The 10,264-nt window shown below is 45.0% G+C and overlaps 1 long non-coding RNA gene across 1 annotated transcript in view; it reads right to left on the reverse strand.

Annotated features, from left to right (window-relative positions):
- Positions 1-4,990: 4,990 nt before the first annotated feature.
- The window catches only part of LOC117759823, a 27,558-nt gene continuing 22,284 nt past the window's right edge, over positions 4,991-10,264 (reverse strand). Inside the window, exon 3 of the long non-coding RNA XR_004613573.1 lies at positions 4,991-5,003. This is a non-coding gene — a long non-coding RNA (uncharacterized LOC117759823). The remainder of the gene's footprint in view (positions 5,004-10,264) is intronic.

A 10,264-nucleotide genomic window follows, 5' to 3' on the forward strand; every position in this document is an offset into this window, starting at 1 on the left:
AGAAGAAACTCATAATGTTTGGGGAATTAGTCGTAATTGAAAAGAAACTGTGATATCGGGAGAAAAGTGTTGATAAGTTTGTGCTTTTGCAAGAATAAAGTTGTGGAAACTTGTATGAAAAAAATAGTGATTATTGACAATAAACTCAAAGTATTGCAAGAATAAAGTTGTAATATTTCGGGAATAAAGTCGTAATACTATGAGAATAAAGTCCTACTATTGCGAGGATAAAAACTCGTAATGTTATGAGAGTGAAGTGATGATATTACGAGATAATAGTTGATAAGAAACTTGAATTATTACGAGAATAAAGTCGTACGAAGAACCTTTTAATATTCTAATGAAAAAAATATTATTGCAAGAAAAAAGTTGTTAAATTAGGCAAATTTTTCTTTTGGGAAATAAAGAGCATAATATTACAACTTTATTCTTGTGACATCACAGGTTTTTTGATGATGATTTTGTTTTCCACCATCTCTCGTCATTTCCTCTTGAAATCCTTCACGTCTCTTTCCTTCCTCTCTTCCTCTCTTCCTTTCCTCCTCTCTTCCTCTCTTCCTTTCCTCCTCTCTTCCTTTCTTCCTTTCCTCCTCTCTTCCTCTCTTCTTCTCTTCCTCCTCTTCCTCTCTTCCTATCCGTCCATCTCTGATGACAAGCTTCTCTCTCAGCTCCTCACATCACATCTCTCTCGCTGACGTCTTTCTCCTTGAACTTTAAGAGAGACGAGTATCCCTTCATTGCCTTTGTGTGTGTGTGTGTGTGTGTGTGTGTGTGTGTGTGTGTGTGTGTGTGTGTGTGTGTGTGTGTGTGTGTGTGTGTGTGTGTGTGTGTCCCTCTCAGCATTTACACACCATCATCATCATTATTGTCTGTTTGTGTGTGTACGATGCATTTATACATGCGCGCGTGTGTTTGTGTATAAGCTACATATTTGCGGGCGAACATCTATCTATGTATCTGTCAGAGGCTCGTGCTGACTCAGCCAATCGGTGGCGTGCGTCTCCGGCAGGAAGCAGAAGCAGCTGCCAACCTGTCCAGGCTGTAAATGTAGAAGGATCGTGTGTTTGTCTGAACACATACACAACATATGCCTCATTATGAACGCTTCAGTGCGGAGCATAACTTGTCTGAGAGAAAGTGCTCACACGTGACGCTCCCGTCTTCAGGCTGAACAGATTGTCTCGCTGGTGTCGTCTCTGCAGGTATTTATCTGCACTGAGAAGAAAAAAGATCCTTTAATGAGACAGAAGCTGCAGAACTCACCACAGCGATTTATTAAGGACGATTTAAGTCGGAAATTTCTGCTTTGAACTAATTTGTTTCCTGTTTTTGAGAAAACAAAATGTGCCAATAAGGCGAAATAAAAATAAAACATGTGCCGTTGTTTGTTATTTTTATAATTAGCTTATGCTCAAATCTGCACGCACAGCAGGTCGTCCCACAGGCACAACGTTCGATCCCCAGCTCCTCAAAAGTGAAGCCAAAACATCTGGACACCCCCTTGTGGCCAAAACGCAAAACAACAAAACACAAAAGGAGCCTCAAACCTCATTGGAGAGCTAATGTTAACGTTTTCTTTTCGATTTGTGTATTTGTACTTTGCTGCCGTGCCCCCCCCCCCCCATCGCTCCTGCACAGACTCTGCCACTGGAGGCGTTCTGGCACAAATGATTCCTTTAATGTCTACATGCAGACACCTGGCCGTGCATGATGGGTCTCGTGCTGCAGCAATTTACTGTGATTTACAGTATCGCTGCATCTGAATTAATGAATGTTATGTTTGAACCAGTGTCTCACATTGATTAAATCATTTCGCTTCTTTTTTTTTTTTTACATCTGGACATTTGCTGAAATGAATCAGACCGATTTAAATCAACTGAAGTTAATGAGGCGTTGAATCTGTGCTGAACTGTCTCCGGGTCAAAGCATCACACGCTCAGACGCTGGGCTCCTGGTTTGTTATCCTTTGATCAAGGTCCCTGAGAAAACAGCACGTCATCCTGTTTTCAGTAGGATGTCACACTCGGGGGTGATTTGCTCAAAGCCAAGACGGAGGAAGGTGTTTAGGGAGATGGTCATTTTCCCTAATCCTTCCTCTGTGTCCCATAACCTGCTCTAAATATGGCGGAGCAGTCACCTCCGTCTTTTAACGTCTCGCCGCTGCTTCTCTGTTCCCGCGAGTGCAGCAGCAGCAGCAGCGTCTTCTTGTCTTTGTGTAAATATCAGGGCCCGTCCCTCTGGGCGTCTGTGTGGGAGGCGAGGAGGGGGGGGGGGGGGGGGGGGGGGGGGGGGAGTGGAGACGGAGGGAGGAGTCGAGATGATAACCATTAACAAGGGACTAGCTGGGGTCATCCATGATTTTATTAAACAAGGGGAAATGGAATCAAGGTGGCAGAGGTCGCTTTCTTTGTTCAGGAAACTTATATGGATCCTTTGGAGTGCTGAGGCCCCACCCCCTCTCGCCACCAGCTTCTCCTCCTGCTTCTCTCTTCTCGCTGTTCTTCAGATTCTACGATGAACGAGCGTCTGACACGTTACGAGGATTTGAAGACATTTTAAAGTAGGACTCTGCAGTCGCTCTGCCCGTTAGCATGTTGTCATGGCATCGGGGGAGCGGTTGATTCCAGATCACTGAGCTGTGCTCCACATCTCACGTCTCCACCGGTGACCCAGATAAGTCTGGTGTGGCGATGTGTGCTTTGTCCTGGTTGTGAGATTAGCGCAGGTTAAACGCCGTCAGATGTGCACCACCTCAGAAATAAACGGGAAAACGTCAGGGCCACAGCGACGGCGACACTTTGTCACGTTCGGTTCACTGAGATCTTCAAGTGAGTGACTGGCAGCGAACACAAGTCCATTTCAAATTAAGTCCAATAGGGAGATGGACATGTCCTCTTCCTCTGTCGCAGCCAGACATGCAGTCGACGTTTCCTTTCAAATGTATTTTAACTTGCAGAAGTATCTCCTAAATCTTTCAAAATAAATCACTGCAGCCTCGATGGCGACTGAAATCTTCTGTAGTTCATACGAATATTTGACTCACTGCTGATTTGGGGGAAATTCTCTTCGTCACTCTCTGTGTTCGCAGTAAAGATGGCGGCGCCTGTATCCAGGATTCTTTGGCTTCGTTTTTATAAGGAAAATGTATTTTGATACCGTCTTGAACCTGCTTCACTGTCATTTGACTCCTCATCACACAGGCCGTGCATTCAAGGGAACAAAAAGGTTATCCTCACATTTTAAGTACTCAAAAAATGAAATGTGGTCAAATAAAGTATCCTAACTAATAAAGTATCCCAACTCATAAAGTATCCCAACGAAAAAATGACAATAACTAATATTTTTACTATGAAACCACATCACTGAGAGAATGAATGAGCTTAGACTCAAGTTTCATTCTACTTCTGATTAAATTATAAGCTGCATGACAGATGTCTATTAATGTTTGTCTATCATTGTAGTAAGTGGTATATTGTTTTATCTGGCCCTGGGCAGACGAGTAGTAGAGCGTGTGTGTGTGTGTGTGTGCGTGTGTGTGCGTGTGTGTGTGTGTGTGTGTGTGTGTGTGTGTTGCATTAATAAAGACAACCACTTGGGAAATAAAAAAACAATACAGATGCTTTAAAGAACTCGTATTACATAAGTGTGTGAAACAATGAGCACTGAGCTCAGTCGGGGATGAATCACTGCATCAGAGACAAAGGCCTGTGGAGACGCAAGGATGAGCCCCCCCCCACACACACACACACACACAGGGAGGTTATTAGAGGTATGTGCGTTTCCCTGCTGTTGAACGTGGTTTATCTCTGGGAGCCGTTAGTGGTGACGGTTGTTTGCCAGGAGCCTCACACGCGGTTGATTGAGTGCTGTGACGGGAGGAGCTGGTTAGCATGCAGACCAAGACGCCTGGACATCGTCTGCAGTGTTCACATGAAATCTCTTCATATCAGATATACAAACGTTTTCCCAAACACGCAGCAGATATTAAACTCATCCGGCTGCATGTCCTCCTCGATGCCGCTCTGCAGGAGGACTCCCGGCTCTCAGCTTCGCCTCCCGGCTCCTGTGTTCACAGGCACAAAGTTTAGTGTGTTGACCCACAAATTATCTTTGTTTTCTCTGGTCGTGAAGCCGTCGTCACCTCCTCCTCGGAGACACGGACCCTCGGGGGCTGTTGGTCAAGTTTTCAGCCAAGTTTTACTGCTCGACGTTGGCGCGTGCGTCCCCCGGTGGATTGTGTCGAGCCGGATTTGATGAAGGTTTGATTCAGTGAGGGAACCTCGGAGGGGATAGAAAAGGCCACTAATGTGGTGAAGGAGGGAATCAGGAGGAGGGAGATGAAAAGGGCAAAGGGAAGAATGAAGAGGGCGTCTGTGAGGCAGGTGGATCCTGGGTCGTCTCCAGAGAGAGAGGGGGAGAGAGAGAGAGAGAGAGAGAGAGAGAGATTCCCTGACAGTGTTGATCCTGCATGGATGTGTGTGTCTGTGTGTGTGTGTGTGTGTGTGTGTGTGTGTGTGTGTGTGTGTGTGTGTGAGCGAGAGATAAAAAACGAGTGTCAACCTTCACATTCTTCTTTATTTAGCCACGTATTCCCATGTAAACGGGACTAAATGAACCGTACAAATACAACACATACATCATGTTAACGCAGCAGAGATGGGGACTCTTATGGGAGCGTCACATGTTGAAGGACAACTTGAATTATGCATTTATAGAATATTACAGTATTCCTGCCAAAATATGCTGCTTTTCTTTTTCCTGGAACAAATAGTGAAACAACCCTTTTTCCAAACTTTCAAATCTGAATATTGACGATGGACCTTGACATGTTTTTTAAGAGAAGCAAAGTGAAACTGTTGAAGAAAATCTTATTCAAAAGCCCGATGACTTAAACACAAACATCCACCATAATAATAATAATAATAATCTAACGTCCATTGTCCACGACCTCAGTGTAAAGTGGTGCTGGAGCAGCAACGATCTCGGAGCCCATCATCTCTCATCTCTTTGGGGCTTCAGGTGCAGACACTGCTCTTCAGTTGACCCTTCACTGTTTCTTTTATCACAGAAACCATGATACTTATTGTAAATGATTTATGATTAATATCAACAGCCACCTTCATATGATGTAGATATATTAAAAAGCAGATAGTCTGTACATGTCAGTCACTGGCTCCACATCTTTTGCTCTTCACACAAACTGTTTACCTGAAGGCGACCGAAGCCATTTCTCTTCCTGTCAATGCTGCAAGTGCAATGCATGATGGGATATGTTGCCTGTTAGAGACCACAGTGTTTTCCTCGATGCTCTGTGGGAAACGATGAGTTCATGATGAAGGGTTGAAAATGTTTGACTGTACATTCTGACAGAACGGGAAACTCACCAAACAGAGTCAGTGAGAAACCTTCAGTGTCCAAAACCTCTTCTCTTTCCCAAACTGTGCACCTTGAATACACACACACACACACACACACACACACACACACACACACACACACACACACACACACACACACACACACACACAGCCTCCTCTCGTCTCTGGACTGGTGAAATAATCAGTATGTTGCACAGCAGAGACATTAACATGGATAGATTGTGAGAATAAACAATGTGATTGTGATTGTGACACGTGAGGTACCCCCAGGGTGTGTGTGTGTGTGTGTGTGTGTGTGTGTGTGTGTGTGTGTGTGTGTGTGTGTGTGTGTGTGTGAGAGAGAAAGAGAGATTTGGTTCTGGATGGTTGACCTCCCAGGAGGATGTACCAGTTTTACCACAGTGTGTGTTCATGCATTTGTGTGTGTTTATGCATGTGTGTGTTTATGCATGTGTGTGTTGTGTGTGTGTGTTTGTCAGTGCTAATAAATACCAACAGGGACCCCCCCCCCCACTGCCTCTCTGTCCCATCACAGAAACACAACCTGCCTATTTGCATGTTCACTGACTGTAAAATTGCCGGCTCCCTCTGAATCAACTCTTAACCAAACACATCTAATGATTTCACATTAGAATCTGATTGTTGCTGTTAGTTTGGGGACGTGGGGCTTCAGGTGTGTGTGTGTGTGTGTGTGTGTGTGTGTGTGTGTGTGTGTGTGTGTGTGTGTGTGTGTGTGTGTGTGTGTGTGTGTGTGTGTGTGTGTGTGTGTGTGTGTGTGTGTGTGTGTGTGTGTGTGTGTGTGTGTTTTTATTAGCAACTGAATTAAAAGCTGAGACGTGGCGAGAGAGAAACCCCTGAATGGGTGACAGATGGAGGTTTTGTGTGGATGTGTACGTCTTTATTCATGTTTGTATTGTGTGTTTGTATTAATGTGCGTAACCTGCAGGAGGAGAGAAGATGATGTGAATCCCGTCTTTCCCTCAGACTCTCTCCCGTGTGGTGCCTGAAACTGTTTGGATGAGTTTCCCAACACAAAGCTGCATTTCAGTGCAACAGCCCCGAACAAAGAAGCTGCTTCTCACCAGCGGACTGGAATGGGGGAGGTGTGGTTCCCCCAAGCACCACCAGGGGACACTGTAGGACATTTTTCCGAGGAGCACAAAGGACGCGAGGCTGAGTGAAGCATCCTATGGAGTCTATAGGATGCAGAGAGCCAGGGAACAAAAGAAAGAGCAGAGGCGTTTAAACTCTCTCGCTCGCTCTGCATTCACAGAACAACATCCTCTCACGAGTTGCAACCAACTTCAGAGTTTCTCGCCGCCCTCGGTTTGAAAGGCGCGTCAGACAAAACGCCAACCTTGTCCCTGTGCTGGATGTATGGGAGCAGCGCAGTGACGTCAAAATCATAAATACGCTACTGTCCCCGTTTCTCTCTGCGCTTTGTGCACGAGCTGTCAAGAGGTTCACCTTTGTAGTCGGTAAGAAGTGTGTACATCCCGACTGAAAAGAATTCCACTCCTCTCCAAAGAACTATGGGCTGTTTGAGCTGAGAGACAAACGTGGGCAGGGATTCGCTGAGGGAGGAAAAAGGTTTGAACAGCTCCAGAGTGCGGTTCACCTTGAAAATGAGAGGGAATGGAAAGATAAAAGGAGATTTATCAAACACAACTTTCACATGCGTGTTCCATAACCTGTGGAAACGAATGTGCCGATGAATAAAGAGCCTCAACGTGTTTCTAATGGAAAATGTGAACTCAAAGCTTAAAGGACGTGGGTTTTGTGTTGCTGCTGCTGTGTGTGTGTGTGTGTGTGTGTGTGTGTGTGTGTGTGTGTGTGTGTAACAGTGTGTGAAAGCTTTATGAAGCTAACAAATCTACTTCAGCTCTGTTGTCAGACACAGGAGGAGATAACAGCTCGTGATGAAGATATGCATCAGTGCGAACTCTGTGAAACGTGTGTATAAATGTACGCTCACACGTGTGCGCCACATTTCTGTATGTATATACTTGTGCATATTTATGCTTCTCATTTTGAATAATACATCTAATATAAAGCGGCGGTGGCGGCTGGTGATTGAGCTGTAGCTGTTAAATATTTGTGTGATCTCACCGACACATATCAAAGAGATCAGTCAAAACTCCCATCTGGGGCTGTGTGTGTGTGTGTGTGTGTGTGTGTGTGTGTGTGTGTGTGTGTGTGTGTGTGTTGGATGTGTGTGTGTTGCATGTATGTGTGTTGCATGTGTGTGTGTTGCATGTGTGTGTGTGTTGCATGTGTGTGTGTTGCATGTGTGTGTGTGTTGCATGTGTGTGTGTTGCATGTGTGTGTGTTGCATGTGTGTGTGTTGCATGTGTGTGTGTTGCATGTGTGTGTGTTGCATGTGTGTGTGTTTCCTCATGAGTCGCTGCTCTCATTGTTCGGTCTCTGGAGAAGTCTGACTACACAACCTCTTATAGCACGTTTTCGTGAGTACAACTTTCAGGGTCTAGTACTTTACTTGTTGTATTTCCTCCTCGTGCCAGTGGAGGTGGGGGGCGGGGGGGGGGGTTGAGTCCACAGAACACTTCTGGAGTCTCAGGGGAAAACAGTGTTGCAGCCAAATCCAATCCAATTGAAGTAAGTGGTGAGCGATTCTTCAAACTCCTGTGGTGTCGTCCAAGTGAAAGTTGTACTGGTTCAATTGTATTGGATTGTTCTGTGGACGTAAACACTCCCCCCCCCCCGTCCCTCGTATCTGACAGAACTTCAGTTTTGTCATCTCCTGCAGGATCCTACATGGATGGACTTCCCTCAGTCATTACGGCTCGAGACCATTAAGATGTGACATGATGTGTGAAGCAGGGTTTTGATTGACGTCTCAATCTGCAGTAGCTTTTGTCACAGACTGAACGGGACTGAGCTCCACACGCGTGAGGAGATTCATGCTCCTGCGTGTGCACGTGCCTCAGCTGAAGCCTCTCAGATTGTGTTTGTGATAAAAGGTGGAAACAAGTGAGTCATTTCATGGACAGATGAACAGAATCCCCGTGCGCGGCTCCATCTGCATACGATCAACCTCAGAGTGAAAAGAACTCACATGACAGATTGTCTCCAAACTTCATGGGGATATTACCAAGGACTTTATGTTCAGATGAATAACTGATTATCTGATCGAGGTCAACAAATGGTCTGAAAAACACCGTTTTCAAGATATCTCTGCAAATAATGGAGAGAAAATCTAAAGCTTAAATTGATCATAAAATAATTTTCCCATCATATAATGTAATGAAATCAGAAAATGCGTCATTCAAAAGCTCATGGAAGATCATACGGAAGGAATGACGTCATCATGATGTCACTATGAAGTCAGAAAATGTCGTAATATTGTGAAGTAACACATTAACTTTTGCCTCCAATAAGATTTTTAAGAGATTTTCAGTAGCGCTGTCATTTAAAAAATTGAAATTCGAACTTTAATTTGTACGTGGGTGAAAAGTTCATATTCAAACTGTGATGACAGATTCAAATTTAAAATCTTCAGCCCTGAGGTCGTCTGTTGGTCTGTTGGTCGTGGTTTGTGTTCAACATCGTAGATGACAAAGTAACGAAGACATTAATAAATGGCATCATTACAATATAAAAATGTCAGTGTTTGCACAGTGAGTCTTTGTGGACTGAGAATAGTTGTGTTGTATTTTGTGTTACAGGTTTATACACAGTTCAACAGATCCTGTGTTCATCAGGAACTCTCTCTCTGAACTCTCTCTCCTCGTCTCTTTTCCCCTGATGATGTAAGAGTTGGGTTTGTCTTTGAGTTTCTTAGAGACGCTCGTCTGTTCGGTTGTTCACGTCCACTGAGACACTGTCTGGAATCAAACCACACTTGACTTTGTATTAATGTTCTCCAGCAGATGTGAAGGCAAACGTGCATCAGAAAAGCTGCTCCCTTCTCTCTTGTCGTGATAGAACGATCTGTTTATCAGTTAAATTAATGCTTTCATCGTCGTGCAGAGGAGTCGACGTGCGCTCCACCAACAAAGACAACGTTATAGGAAACACTAGTTATAAGATCATCTGCTGCTCTAAACCCTTTGTGGTATTTCTGCGTGTGCCAAGTGCCCCGAGAAGTTCGAACCCCTCCTGCCTCCAGTCACTCTATTAATAAGACAACACACTCCTTGGGCCAGCTTTTAATTGGCTGTGAAGAAACTCTCCAAATTTACATGCAAATGAGTCGTTCAGTGGGAGAGAGAGAGGAAACATGTTCGATGGGATGAGAGTTGTCACCTGTTCGGAGGCAGCAGGGATTTCCCCCCCGACGCAAACTCCGGTGGAACGTTAGGTTTTATTCCTCCACTTCCCAGCCGCCTGCAGCGAGTGTTGGCAACACTGTGTTTCCAGTGACAGCAGCTAACAAGCCGCTGCTCCGCCGGTACACCGGGGAGCACCTGGGGTCATGGATGAATATTTAAAACCACTTCCATATCAAATTAGATGTGACCTTGGAGTACACAGGCCTGATGGAGCCTAAAAAGAACCTAATTTACTTTCAAAGCCTCCTCTGTCATACAAATGCCCGCAAGAGATCCCAGACCCATGAGGAAGAATTATAGAAGCGTCTGGAGCAGCAGCCTCAAACCTCCACCTCTCTGCTTGCTGCTCTCTGCCTGTGACTGCCCTCTGCAGACAGAGAGCTGTGTGAAGAACATCAGGAGGATACGGAGCTAAAGGTACAATCAGCTGATTTATTCAGAAGATATGGTCTCAGACACATGAACCTCAAGGAGGGTTTCACCCCTGTTGGTTGGTTGGTTGGTTGGTTGGTTGGTTAGTTGGTTGGTTGGTTGGTTGGTTGGTTAGTTGGTTGGTTGGTTAGTTGGTTGGTTACTTGGTTGGTTGATTGGTTG

This window comes from Hippoglossus hippoglossus, chromosome 4 (assembly GCF_009819705.1).
Source record: "Hippoglossus hippoglossus isolate fHipHip1 chromosome 4, fHipHip1.pri, whole genome shotgun sequence".
Classification (NCBI taxonomy): Eukaryota; Metazoa; Chordata; class Actinopteri; order Pleuronectiformes; family Pleuronectidae; genus Hippoglossus; species Hippoglossus hippoglossus.